The sequence below is a fragment of the Triticum dicoccoides genome, chromosome 3B (assembly GCF_002162155.2).
Source record: "Triticum dicoccoides isolate Atlit2015 ecotype Zavitan chromosome 3B, WEW_v2.0, whole genome shotgun sequence".
In the NCBI taxonomy this organism is placed as follows: Eukaryota; Viridiplantae; Streptophyta; class Magnoliopsida; order Poales; family Poaceae; genus Triticum; species Triticum dicoccoides.
The window spans coordinates 64,644,226-64,658,513 of record NC_041385.1 but is presented as its reverse complement, the minus strand read 5'-3'; the positions used below and the strand labels follow the sequence as shown (position 1 = coordinate 64,658,513).

At 49.2% G+C, this 14,288-nt stretch overlaps 1 pseudogene; it reads right to left on the bottom strand.

Annotated features, from left to right (window-relative positions):
• Positions 1-2,985: 2,985 nt before the first annotated feature.
• On the bottom strand, positions 2,986-7,931 carry LOC119274725 (annotated as a pseudogene).
• Positions 7,932-14,288: the final 6,357 nt, after the last annotated feature.

The following is a 14,288-nucleotide window of genomic DNA, read 5'->3' as shown; positions in this document are numbered from 1 at the left end:
GGCGACGGCGGCCAGCGGCGGGGGTGCGGCTTGCTGGCAGCGGTGCGGGTGGCTGGGACGGGCTAGGGGCGTGCCCTGATCCCGGCGGCGGCGGCGTGTGGGCGCGGCCCAGATCCGTCGCGGCTGCGGCTCAGGTGCTCTGGGCCCTTGTGGTGGCGGGGCCCCGGCTCGCCGCAGGTGGTGGCCTGCTCCGATGGCTGCCCCTGCTGCGGCGCTCCCTAGTGGTGGTGGACCTGCTGGCCCCCGGCCGATCCGGCGATGGCAGGTGCCGCGGGCTGCGCTCGGCAGGGATGTGGGCTACCACGGCGTGGGGGTGGCTCATGGTGGTGGTCAGGATCGTCTCACGGCGGCGGCCGGACTTCTTCGGCGTCGGCCCGTTGGTGAGTGGCATGTGAAGAGCTTCGACCCCTCTTCTCGATGCCCGGGCGCAATCTTCGTCGGTGGGATGGCCCTCTCCCTGCTGCGACCCATCGCTAGTCCCGTGCTCGGGCAGCAGGACTGTGCTTGTCTCGCGCTCAGCAGCAGGACCTCCTCGTCTCGCGCCCGGCAGCAGGACCGAGCCCGTCTCGCGCCCGGCAACAGAACCGAGCTTATCTCGCGCCCGGCAGCAGGACCAAGCTAGTCTCGCGCCCGGAGCTGTAGGACGAATCGATGGACTTGTGTGCCCCGGGATCCGATCGTCTCTTCCGTTGGGGTAGCGGCGGGTGTCGGTTGTGGTGGTTCCTAGGTCTTGGATTCCGGGGTGGCGGCCCTGGTGGTGGTTGCGCGGTGCTCTCGGGCAGAGCCCGTCGCTTGGTGCTGCCCGGTGGCCATGGCCGTGTGGGCGGCGTGGTTGTCGGGGTGCGGCGTTCGATGGCAGTGAGTATTGGCCGGGGTGAAAACCTGCTCTTTCTTCTGACAGACCGGCGGCGGCGTAGCTCGCTCCCTTCTTGAAGGCGTCGTCGCGGCTCTCATTGTCTGTCGCGTGGCTCCGGGGGAAACCTTGATACTCGGATCAGGCGGTGGCGACGCTCCCGGGTCGTACCCTTCCTGAAGGCACCGTCTTGGAGCCCACGGTTCGTCGTATGCGGTTGCATCTCTTCGTGGTGGCGTGTTCACTGGTGGAGTCCGGGGTGCTCGAGTAGTGCTGGGGGTCGTGTTGCTGCGCTCAGCGCCTATGTATCCTGCCTTGGGTGTGTGCGTGTTGTGGTGGTGTGCGTCTGTACCTGGATGTTGTTGGTCATTGCTTTATTTATAAAGCGGAGCGAAAGTCTTTTTCGGTAAAAATTCTGCACTGTATTACACAAATCAATACTTTTCAACTAAGGAGCGCATACCTTTCACCCCTTAATTTTGCACTGTATTGTACTAATTGAGTTCATAATAGAAGAAGATACTAGCACCGAAGAGAATTTGCATTGGACCGGACTATCGGTATGGCAGATCGTGTAATTTCCCTTGCTATTTTCGAACTCAACTGTAGAGAAACAGAGCTTGCCCATTCATAGCTCACACTTCTCCAGATAGCTGCTTCAAAACGTGCCAAAAGTTACTGAGTATATTTCTTTACAGAGTGAGTACTTTTGATGTGTTATGATTTCTAGTCAGTCAATTTTTTAAAAAAGGAGGATGTATCCTCGGCCTCTACATCTGGGCGATGCATGCAGTCATATTATTAATTATTTCATAAAGATCTTGCTTTTACAAAATAATATATTGGTACGTCTGAAGCCACCATCTTGGCAACATCCCCTTGATTAAGGGGTGCCAAATATCCGAGCCTAATATCAAACAGACATTGCACCAAAGCCTAAAATTTAAAGCCGGATGCCCCAACCTAGCCACATACCCGTATTGGGTCATACACCGGTCCAACACACTGGCAGTGGGCACCACATGCGCACCCTGCCAAACACGTCACCACCGTCCTCCATCGATCCATCTTCATAGCAGAAACTGACGCATCGATCGTGCGAGACCTCTCTGCCATCAATGCCGCCACGACATCAAACAACGTCATTCCTCCTGCGTGAGTCCATCGTCGCACATCGAACACCGAATTTCCAGGGCGCCACGCCATCGAGATCCATCGCCATAAATGTATAGGATGAAGCATCACTCCATCAAAAATGTCGTCCACTGGTCCCTCGAGTCCGTGTACACCTCCAAGAATGACGCCCCCAAGGTGTAAACGACACAAGAGCATCGCCGTCTTCCGATCTACCAATCTAGAGTTCCCCCTAGAGGTAGCAGATAGTGGTCTAGAATTTCTCCATAACGATGCCTTCAACAAGGAAACAACACCGCAGAGCGCCGCCATCGTCGGCCTTGGCATCTAGCCGAGAGCAGGTTTTCACCCAGATCTGTTCGAATAACTCCATCCAGCTTCTTGTGCAAGGATCACCGCCTTCTTTGTCGAGGACTGGACCACAAGGATCCAGCCGCATGACCGGCCGTGGCACCACCACGGTGCCAAAGCAACCGGCTTTATCAGGCCCACCACGCCAACCTGTCGCCGCATACTAGATCCGTCGGTCCGCCAAAGCCCATCTAGGCCCAACGAGATCCGAAACTCCGGCCGCCACAGGGGTGCCTCCGCCGCGAGAAGGCCGCGCTGCCGCTGCCGCCGCCGGGCTCCCACGGCACCGCACCGCCGAATCATTGTAGACCATGTCGCTGCAAAAAGAAGAAAACGCCACCGCTCGCGAGGGAGAAGACCCCGCCGCGGCCAGCACAACCCACAGCCCGGGCTTCGTTGGCGTGAACTCAGGCGGCGGCAGGAGGGAGAGATCAGTGAGAGGTGGTTGAGGGCCGGCGGCACGATCTCATCCCGTGTCGCCTAGGGTTGGCAACGCGGGGTCGGGGGGTCTTCACTTGTGACTGAGCTATTCTCCGGTTAGTCAAATAGTCCTCCTACTTATGTAGTTTGGCGATACAGTGGAACAAAATGTTCATTCCTACATTCAAAGAAATAAAACGAAATTCCTCACTTCCATCACATAATAATCAAATCATACAGAAACAAAATACAGGTTTGGCGATACATGTCACTCAGTTTCAGTGTGGCAAAGCCTCAGGTCCAAACTCGGAAATAAACACAACGAAATTCGTCACTTCTACTCAAACAACAAAATCGTGCCAAACGGAATTTATCTATTTCATTCAAACAACGGAACCGTGCCACGCAGGTTCAGAAGGAAATAAAACGAAATGTGTGGGACAAGTTCAGCACAACGAAGGTCTCTGGGACAAGTTCAGAAAGAAATAAGATGAAACTCGATACATTAATTCCAGGGCACCTGCCCAAAGAAAAACAGCACACTTCCTTCACCAGCAGCTCGCTACAGACCATGGCACACTTGCACATCTTCAGCATGGACAGGCCTCCTCAGCTTGGTATGGCTCGTGCTTTGCCAGCCGAAAAGAACCGCACCACCAGTCCCTAGCCTGCCACCATTTTGCCCAGGACATAATATGAATTAGCAAACACAATTTGGTTTATGGAAGCAAATACTGAGAAATTAGGTTTGGATGCCAATATTATAAACTCTAAAAGGACGGTTATGATAATCTAAGGAATTGTATGGCGTTCCAATGCATGAATCGAATGAGTTGGAAAATTGTCTTGTGAGAATATGAACCATGGCTGACATCAAAGACATACTACTAAATATCCAACCAGCTTGCAGTGTTCGAATATACCTTGAGCCAGCTACTCCCTAAACAGAGTATAGAGATCGAGATCTTCGCCATGAAGTCGCTGGTGCTGCTCTTGAAGCCCATGCACCCAGCATGACGAGATCTCTTGCATTTCCTCACCCACCCCCAGCCGCTGCAAACCGCCCAGCCCCTCTACATGGCTTAAGTTGGGACAACCAAATACACGCAGCTCTGACACTTGCGGGAGGCTGCAGATCCTCTCCAGGCCTTCACAAAACCCAATAACAAGGACCTCAGAGAGCACTGGGCGGTCGTCCATGGCCTTTAAGTTGTTTAGTCCTCTTAAACTGAGCTCCTTCACAAAGGCGGTGTCCTTTCCAAGCTGTTGCGGGAGATTCCTCAGCTTCGGGCAGCCATGGAGGTACAACTTCACCAAACGAGGCAGCAGTCGCAGCCTTGCAGATGGGGCATCCTCTCCCCGTTCATCAGCAGCAACTTCTTTATCAAAAAAGGACCACGCCTCCCAATTGGGCATATCCATGAAGATCAGGCTTTCAAGTTTAGGGAAAGCAACCAACTCATTACATACTAGATCACACTTCTCGCAGCCAACAAATTCTGGTCCAACCTTGATAACTGCATGTGCTCCAGTAATCTTCAGGAATTTCAAGTTGGGTAGCTTCCCAATCGGTGGAAGTTCCACACATGATTGCACATTTTTTTAGGTGCAACATCACCAGTGAGGACAAACATGTAGTATCAAACCAGGTGGGATACCGCTGACCAAAGAATCCTGAAATAACTAGGTTTTCCAGGTTGCATGGAGGTACTAGCTGTCCAAAGACCTTCTCAGTATTGCTAACATCTTCTTCTGAATATGACCCCTCTCCACGTTCAGTCCACTTTAGTCTTAGTCCTTTTAGGTGTTTTTTGTTTGTAAGAATTGCATTTGTACTGCAGTCAGCTGCTCTTTCCAACTTAACAAGAGCAAGATACCTCATATGCGAGAAAGGAGACAACTCTTCCAACTTCCATCCATCTTGTACAACATCACTATCAGTTCCATCACCAACAGGATAGTCTCCTAAATAAGTGATGAGCTTCAATTTTCCTATCCCTTTTGGAACCTGATTTATTTCTGTGCCAAAAAGATCAAGACATCTTAAACTTCTCAACAAGGTCACTGCAGAAGGAAGATTGCGCAGATAATGACACCATCTCAACTTCAGTATTTGAAGATTCTTTAGGGAGCCAATGGATTCCGGAAGACAAGATATACCAGTACGATTTAGATTAAGTAGACGTAGATGTATCAATTTTCCTATATAGTCTGGGATACTTTCTACAAGTGAGTAATTCAGTACCAAAACACGAAGAAGCAGGAATCTCTTGAACAATGTATCCTCAATTCTCGATGGACCCTCAACAGTTAGGAAAGTCCTCACCTTAACATCCACCTTATCCACTCTAGGTAACACCAACATATCCTTCTTAGTAACAGCAGTAATACGTCGCAGTTTTGACATAATTCCACCCCTTAATGTTTCAACATCTCCAATAAAACATTCTTCTCTTGATATGTTCAATGCAAGTTGTCTTAAGAGGTCATGCATTTTGCAGTGAGACATGTCAAAATATGAGATATCTGGTTGGAGGAGATTCCGGTGGATTAGCTCGTGGTAGTACTCTTCTGCTATGTCTTCTCGTAATTGGCCTTGCCGCTCCTTGATGAAACCTTCAGCAATCCATAGCCAGGTAACTTCTTCACGCTCAATGATAGAATCTTCAGCATATAAAGCACAATAAAGGAAACACTGTTTCAGATGATGCGACAACTCATCATAGCTTAGATACAGAGCTCCTTCTATTTCATCGGAGAGCATGCCCTGCGAACCAGCATATTTGCCCAAATACTTTTTCCACTCATTCTCCGTCAGTTCTATGCTTGCCAAAGCACTAGCGGTAACCTTGATTGCAAGAGGGAGGTGACCGCATTTACGAACAATCTCAATCCCCGTGTTTCTTAAATTCTGCACTTCTTTCTCTTCCTCAATGTTCATACTCTTCCAAAGTAGCTCCCATCCCACCTCCACTGACATCAGATCAACTCGATGGGTATGCTCTACACCTATTCTGCTTGTAATTTGATCATCTCGTGCGGTTACCAATATTACTCCAGATGTTGTTTCGTGTAATGCAGGCCTTAATAGATCCGTCCATACATTGGAGTGCCACACATCATCTAGAACAAGAAAGAAACTCTTTCCTTCAATTGTTTCTGCAAGCTTCCTCTGAAGCTCTGTTATGGTTTCACCTTGCTCATGATGCACACCAATATTCCGGAGAACCTCTTTAAGAAGAACTATTTCATTGTAGTCTTGTGAAACGCAAATCCATGCGTGCAACTTGAAGCTTCCTTTTATTTTTTGGTCTTTGAATATTTTCTGAGCCAGAGTTGTCTTACCAACCCCTCCTGTTCCAACAATAGCAACCTTGTAAGACTTATTTTCCTTGTGCGCTAGAACTAATTCCACCAACTTCTTGCTAGAATGCATGATCTCCTTCCCCACAAGGTTGGGCTCAACAAGGTTGGAGCTTCTTATAAGTTTGGATGTTGGACCATTTTTAGTAGGCTGTGTACTAGTGTTGAGTGTTAAGAATACCGTGTCCTTTAAAATGTTCTCTATTTTTTTGTTGAGGCTTCTAACCCGAACAGCAACATCACGACGTGACCAGATGTTACAAAAGCAAGAGGAAACCGAGAGACCTTTACATGCAGCCGATGTGGTTGATGATGATGAAGGATCGTCAGGCAGTAGTTTGCTACCTTTACACCTAGCCACGTCCAGGATTTCATCAACATCATATATAGCATCTCTCAGTTGGCCGAGCCAATTGTTTACCGCTAGCTCTTTTGTCCTCCTTTTCTCAGCATCATATATGACACACTGTATTAGTTCTACTCGCTGCAGGACTTCTCTGAGATCTTCTTCCACCCCAAGGATTAGTATGGCCTCATCGGTAATGATGTTTTGCAACTTACTGGCACATGATCCAAGCAAAGATCCAAGTATGGCCGCCATGGATCAGACAAACTCGGCAAGGGAGATCCACCAAAAACACCTAGGTGATTTGTTTCAGTGAATGGAAACTGAAGGCTGGAAATGAATGCACAAAATGTGTCAGCATGCTTTCCAAATGAGTCAAGTCTCCAAAATCTATACAGGCATAAAAGAGTCCATGAGTACAAATACAGATACAGTACCCTGAATAGGGCTACATATTGAGGTCTGAATCCCTGAGCTGGCACTCTGTTATTTCGTTGTTTGTGCTTGCAAATTTAGATGTGTTTTAATTCTGAATGTTAAAATGGTTTATTAGTTTGCTTGGGTCACTGAATGGCAGCTGCATATATAAGCATACATACTGAACCACGAAAAATGTTGCATTGGGTTAATTACAACAAGTAGTGCATAGAGGCCATATATTTGTTTGTCTGACCCATCTTATTCCTGATCGGTTTCACATATGCTAGCGTAGTATATATGATAGTTTATTCCATCGTACTCCCTCCGTCCCATAATATATGATAGTTATGAAAGTTCGATAGCAAGTCTTTACCTTACAAACCACTCTTCCAACAAGGAAAAACCGTCGATAATAAGAACCAATAGTCCAATAGTGCTTATCTTGAAGACGCAATTCGCTCCAATGGTTACCCAATTGCTATTCTTAAAATCTTACAAGGAAAACAGAGGATAAAAAATGCGATTGCTGCTGCTACTCCTGCAATATGAAGATAATACAAGATTATGGATCAACTAGTGAACAAATGGAGTAACGTGTACCCACTGTGTCATAGATCCAGAACTGCAGAGCAGTCAGATTGAATATATATAACTGAAAGCAGATCTATGGTAGCACGAACCATTTCCTGCATCTACAGAACCCCTTGAATTGATGGTGATGAGTGGGTAAACTAATCAGAGTTCAGGAAAGGAAGGATGAACACAAGCGACCAAGACGTAACTTGCTCTGCATCCTGGCAGCAGAACAGAGGCATACATATGTATGCAGAATGATTAACTGGAGAAGAACAAGAACGGAATGAACAAAATCCGCAAATTTCCTGGTGCCTTACCAGATCCAAGGAATTCCTGCCAGAGCCCCCTCCTCTGCTCGCGTAGAAACTGAAGGTTAGAGAGCAGAGTCGACGGAGACAAAGCCGGCCATTAGCTGGGATGGTGTCTCAGTCTTGAGAAAGAGATTGGCGAACTGCCACATGAGCTGCTTTGCCCATTGGCTGCTTATTTTCAACACTGTTTAATTAACTGGCAAGCAGCATTCACTAGTGCCAACTGCCACTGAATAGTTTAAGTCAATTTGCATAGAGTTTCCACAAGGACATGTCAGACCTGCAAAGAGTATTGTTTCTACCGATAGAGTCAGATCCAGTCTGCTTCCATGTGTACATTATATATATGTAGCGTGTGCATGTTTTCGTATTCGATGTATACTTATTTAGTACTATTGGGAGAGGAATATGAAATTAACAAGCTCAATCATCATCAAGGTGCAAGCAATCGCCAACAGACCAATCATCAAGGTGCAAGCAATCGCCAACAGACCAATCATCGGTTTAAGATAGTTGACCATGCCTGCCACGTCGTGCTTACGTATGTAGCGTGTAGATGTTCTGTATTGAGAGAATGGGAATGGCCTTTCAGTATTTGTTTGTTGAAGCTGGAACACCCTTTCAGCATTGAGAAAAGTTATGTGCAAAACTAGACAGGGGCCACGCGGAACGGTTAAAATACCACACTGCTGATGGGGGTCGTTCATTCAGATAACGCAGAGAATAATACATACATACGCCTCGTACAAAGGAAATACATAAAGCCTGTTCAAAGCATATACTGAAAATAACTATAAGCATAACTTAGGCAGATGAGCCAACAAAAGGCAAGTAACAGTCACTCCTGCAACTGTTAAAAAAAAAAGCAGAATGCAACCTCTTGTGGCTGCTTAATAGGATAGGTAGTGCGGAAACTTGCTTGGTTTAAAGTAGCAGTGAAATTGTCTGTGCTCACAGTAAAAAAGTATAGCAAGATGATACTGTGATATGCTGGTTGCAGCATCGGAACGGCGCATGTTCTTGCAAATAGACCTCTGTTCCACAGACTTTTAAGACAACAAAGCACTTGTCCAAAGGCTTTGGCATCCTAGCTGATGCTGAAAACTGAAAAAGGCCTCGTGCTGTATGTACACGGGGTTCCGTTCCCGGACGCAGCCTCAAAATTTAAAATTTAAAGCCGAACAGTAAGCAGGACTAACCACACCCAACATCGGAAGAAAAGAGAGGTCATTTCAATGTGAAGGTGCATCAACATCTGGTCATAATTAAACTGCTTTGTTGTATAATAAAGGCGGTGCGGCGATCGTCTATGAACGTAGGCGACAGAAACCTCACCAACCGCGGATAAACTGTTTCAATCAGTAGCAAAAAACTGACAGAGACCACGGATAACTGCAAATAGGTCATTCAAATATTAATGGAGGCAATTTCGAAGAGGTAGTTGGCAAGACAAAACAAATGAGACAGCAAAGCTAAAATTACGATAACATGCACGATGAGAACGATTTTGTATGAAGGAATTAGGTAGTAGACAAAGCTAGTTTGATCTTTCATTTCAGGTATGACATTTCCAGGAGTAATAGTTACTTCCACTCTCCAAATAATTTTTTTAGAAAAGGAGGAATACCCCCGACCTCTGCATCTGGACGATGCATACGGCCATTTTATTAATTATTAACACAAGACCTTAAAAAGTCGTACAACAGTAAGACCAAAGCCACCATCTAAGCAACATCTGTCGCTACTCCTATCCAATTGATAGTTTGGGCCTAATACCAAACAAACCTCGCAGCCAAACCTAACATCTAACACCTAAGGTCCCAACCAGGACGCCTGCCGGGTATGGGCACCCACCAGTCCGGCGTGCTCCTCAACCAGGACGCCTACCGGGTATGAGGCCGCCGCAGCCACTTGCCACCAATCCATCTTCAGAGCTGTACTGCTACATCGACCTTGCCCGGTCTAGCTGCCGCCGACGCCACCACGACGCCAGACAACGTCGACCTCCTGCGCGTGTCCTTCACCACACATCTGACGCCAAGCCTCTGCTGCTCCATGCCGCCAAGAGCCGCCGCCATGAATATGTAGAAAGAAACACCGCTCCACCGAAGAAGCCATCCGCTGGTCCCTCGAGCCCGAGTGCATCTCCAAGAATGCTGCACCCCAAGGGGGTAACGACATATGAATGTCGTCGTCATCTGATCAACTGATCTAGGGTTTCCCCCGGAGGTATTGGATGGGTTTGGGATTTGTACCTCGATGATGCCTTCATGAAGGAAACTATTATAAGGGCGTAGTCATCACCGGCTCCGGCCAACGACTGAAGACCAAGTTTTCACTCGGATCTGTCCCAAGAAATCCACCAGACAACCTGTGCATTGTCTCGACCGCCTTCAAAGCCCCAGATCTAGCCGCCTAGATCCGGCGACCAACCACAACAGCAGTGCCACCGTAGGAGCCCTGGCACACCGGCCACTGCCTGAATGCGCCAGCACTGGAGCCTGGGAGGAGGATTCCAACCCCACCTTGCCAAACCGCGAGAGCCGCCGAGATCGATCCCGCATGCTCATCACCGTCTCTGATCAGAACCAATCCGTGGCAAAATCACGAGATCGCCGACGCAGATCTGCCTTGGATATGGACTGCACCATGCCATGCCGCCGCGGGAAGCCCGAGCTTCACCAGCTGCTGCCGTCTAGGGCCGCCGCCCCGGGATCCTGATCTGGCCAGCCCGGACCTCCACGGCGCCCTCTTCACGCCGCCGCCGCCGGCTCGCCACCAGGCAACCGCGCCGCCACCCAAGGCCTCGGCCCGGAGCACGCCGTCGCGCCACCATGGATCAGATCACCGCTGTGCCGTCACGCGCATGGAGGTCCCGCCCCACCCCCTCCGACGCGATCCAGGGAGAATTAGTGTGCTGTCGAGGTGCACGAATTTGGGTGAGGAGTGGGAATTAAGATGGATGTTTAGTCATGGTGGTGAACCCAAAGGAAGAAGACGAAAAAGAAGAGGGACTAGCTGGCTGCACCATACTGAGATGGGGGTTAAGCACGCGCAATCTTCTGTTCCAGATGTCATCCTCATCCTGGCCCTCTGCTTCTCCCCAGCGACTCCCAACCGCCATCCCGTCGCCTCCATCTCCTCTCGCCTATACCTGGCCATGCGAAAACCGGCCCGGCCGGCCCGACCCGAAAAAGCCCGACCCGACCCGGCCTGACGCTGCCCCCGGGCCGGGCTCGGGCCTAGATTTTGAGCCCGAAGGCCGGGCCCGGGCCCGTCGTTTTTGCATTTCTCTAAAGGTTGTCCAGGCCGGCCCGGAGCCCGACGGGCTTTTATGTGTTTGGGTCGGGCTCAGGCCCAGAAAACAGGCCCGATGGCCGGGCCGGGCCGGGCCGGGCTCGGGCCTGGTTTTTTTGTCGGGCTTGGCTAGGCCCGACCCGAAGCCCGGCCCGGCCCGAGGTATGGCCAGGTATACTCTCGCCGGACGGATCCCAACGGGGCTACCTCGCCGACCCCTTTCCCTGGCCCAAGCAGCGCTGCACATGCCAGCACTCCTCGCCGCTGGGCTTGCCAGCCCATGTAGCAGGCAGAAGCTGTACACTATAAAATCGCGTGTAGACTCAAATAAGAAAAAAAACATGGCAGCTTTCAAACATAATAAAAATTATATTGAGACTCTGAGACCACTGAGCGACCACTACCGTCGCCAGAATGAGCCGCCAACGCACGTTGTCGTCGTTCCTCTATCGGAGCCGGTTTGATCTTAGTGTTTATAGTCGGGAAGTCTTCGTGCACATGCCCCTAAAGACCAGCACCTTATAGTAGCAATCGTCGTCTTTGGACCCTTAAAAAGATCTGAAGCACCTGACACCAAATCTCGTCACATGACAAGAAACGCTAACTTTACGTACCAAGAAAACAAGCTACGTTCAGATGGACGAACTCAAGGAGGTACCGAGCCCGGAAGACAAACTTAAAGAAGAAGTGCCATCATCCGCCCGAGCGACGCACCTGCGAGGAAGCATGTTTAAAAAAAAGTTCATCATGCGTCAACAAACTAATCATCGCATGTTTAAATAATATTCATAATCTATTAAAAATTATCATTTTTTAAATGTCCATCATGTATTAAAACTGTTCCACATTTTTTTATAAATGTTTTTGGTGCACTTAATAAATGTTCATATCATATTTCGAAGATGCTCTGTAGTTAAAAGGGAAAAACGGAAAGAGTGAAAAATAAATAAATAAGTAGAAACAGAAAACAACAAAAATGGAAAATAGTATGTAGGAAACATAAACAAAATAATAATAAAGGATGCCCACATGTATACTTAAAAAATGCTCCCGCATTTTGGGACAAAAGAATATGTACGTGAAAACATGTTCATGAAACTAAAACAAATCTGCACATTTTAAAAATGTTCATATATTTAGAAAAAATATTCATATAATTCAATAATGCTCATGCCTTCTTACGAAAGTGTTCTTGCAATTATTTTAAAGTGTATGCACAATATAAAACATATTTGTGTATTTTAAAAAATGGTGTTTTTACAAGAAACCAAAATAAAGAAAACAAAGAAAGAATCATGGAAAATAAAATAAAAGAAATAGAAATGGTTGCAAAATAAAGAAAGAAAAAATAAAACAGCATGGAAAGGAAATTGAAAAAAATTCAAAGAAAAGTAAAATGAAAAAAGAAAACACATCCCAAATAAAGCACATTAGAATTCGGGTTTAAAAAGTTAGATGAAACTGCATCTTCATTTTCGCTACTAACCCGCATCGTGGCACCAAAGGAGGGCACAACACAGGGGCAAGGATTTGAGAAAGCCGTGTGACTTCCGAACATGCCCTTCTACATTTTCTTTTCAGGGTGGCCCTTCCACATGTCGTTCGTTGGAGCCAAGGATTTTATAAGGACATGTCCGTACCATTTGAAATAAGTGTTGAGCTACCTCAAAAAAAAGGAGGACATGTCCGTAACTCATCTTCAACGGAGTTTCTTTTAAGGAAAAGATCAGGCTATTATAAAAATTCATCAAAAGTGCAAAACATTTCAAATATAATAAAAATCACGTCGACATTCCGAGACCACCAAACGACCACCACCGCTGCCAAAACGAGTCGTCGTTGTCGTTTCCCTACCGGAGCTGGCTTGGCCTTGTCAATGACAATCGGGAAGTCTTCGTGTGCATGCCACTAAGGACCAGCGCCCTGGAGCCGTATTCGTCACCATTGAACCCTTGCATAAATCTGAAGTATCTGACACCAAAACTCGCCAAATGAGAAGAAACCCTAACCTCACCGTCTCCAGGTGACATCAAGAATCTACGTCGGAGCTCCGTCAACTACGTCCAAACAGACGAACTCAAGAAGGATTGAAGCTGAGAAGACAACCTCGAAGAAGAAGAGCCGCACCGGCGAGGACGATAAAACACTAACTTAAACTACTATCCGAAGAGGGGCACCGGGATTCTCTTCCCTGCCATCGGCCGCCGGAGCGGCAATCAAAGAGAAGGCGAATCCACGGGCTCACCAGTAAAGTCTCGAGGGGAAAGTTTGTCGTAGCTACCTAGGGTTGACCATGTGCCGCCACCCTCTTCCCCTTCCCCCCAGCCGTCCTGCCGCCGCCAGAGGACGCCCCCGACGAAGCTCGGGCCGGCCCCAAGGAAGGCGGCGGCGGGGCGCCAGGTCCTGGTCTCCGAGGCAGCGGCAGAAGGAGGCGCGGCGAGGCGCGAGGTGGGCGGCGCACGGGCTGGACCTGATCTGGGGTTCCGGCGCGCCCTGGTCTCCCACGGGGCACCGCGGCTGGCGGCCCGCCTGCGGCTCGGATCCATGGCGGCGGCCATGGCTGGTGGCACGCGGCGCAGCTTGGCGGCGGGCGGCGCCGGCGTGGACAGGTGGGCCACTTCCCTGGCCATGTGGATGGCGGGGAGGTGGTGGGCTTCGGCGGCGGCGGCGGATCCTCGCTGGATGTTGGTGACCATGGTGATGTTCGTCCTCGACCCTGATCTACTCCGATCTGCAGCGGATCCGGCCCTTGGTGGCTTCGGTCACCGTTCTTGGGTGCTGGCCTTGCAGATCTGGTGGCTGGAAGGGTTCCGGGGGAATCTCTTGGCCGGCGTGGCGGCCACTCCGATGGCAGTGCCTTTGGGTGTTGCTTCCCTTGTTGGAGGCTTCAGAGAGGACCTCCTTCCTTCCACCCCTCCCAGGAGCTCAGGTGAAAACCTCAGACCCCCCTGTTCCAAGCGACGATGACACCATGGTGGCGTGCTCCTTCCTGAAGGCGTTGCTCGGGGGCTGCTCAAGCGGCGGTGGAAGTGGCGGCGGTTCGGTGTCAACATATGCATTCTGGTCAGTTTCATCTTGGAGGCTGCAACGACGTAGGTGACGCTCGTCTGGTGGAGCTAATGCCGATGGTCGAGGCATCGCCGGCAGTCTGCGCCATCAGGTTCGGGATGCTCAGGGGGAAACCCCAGATCTGGGTCTTCCGGATCGGATGATGATG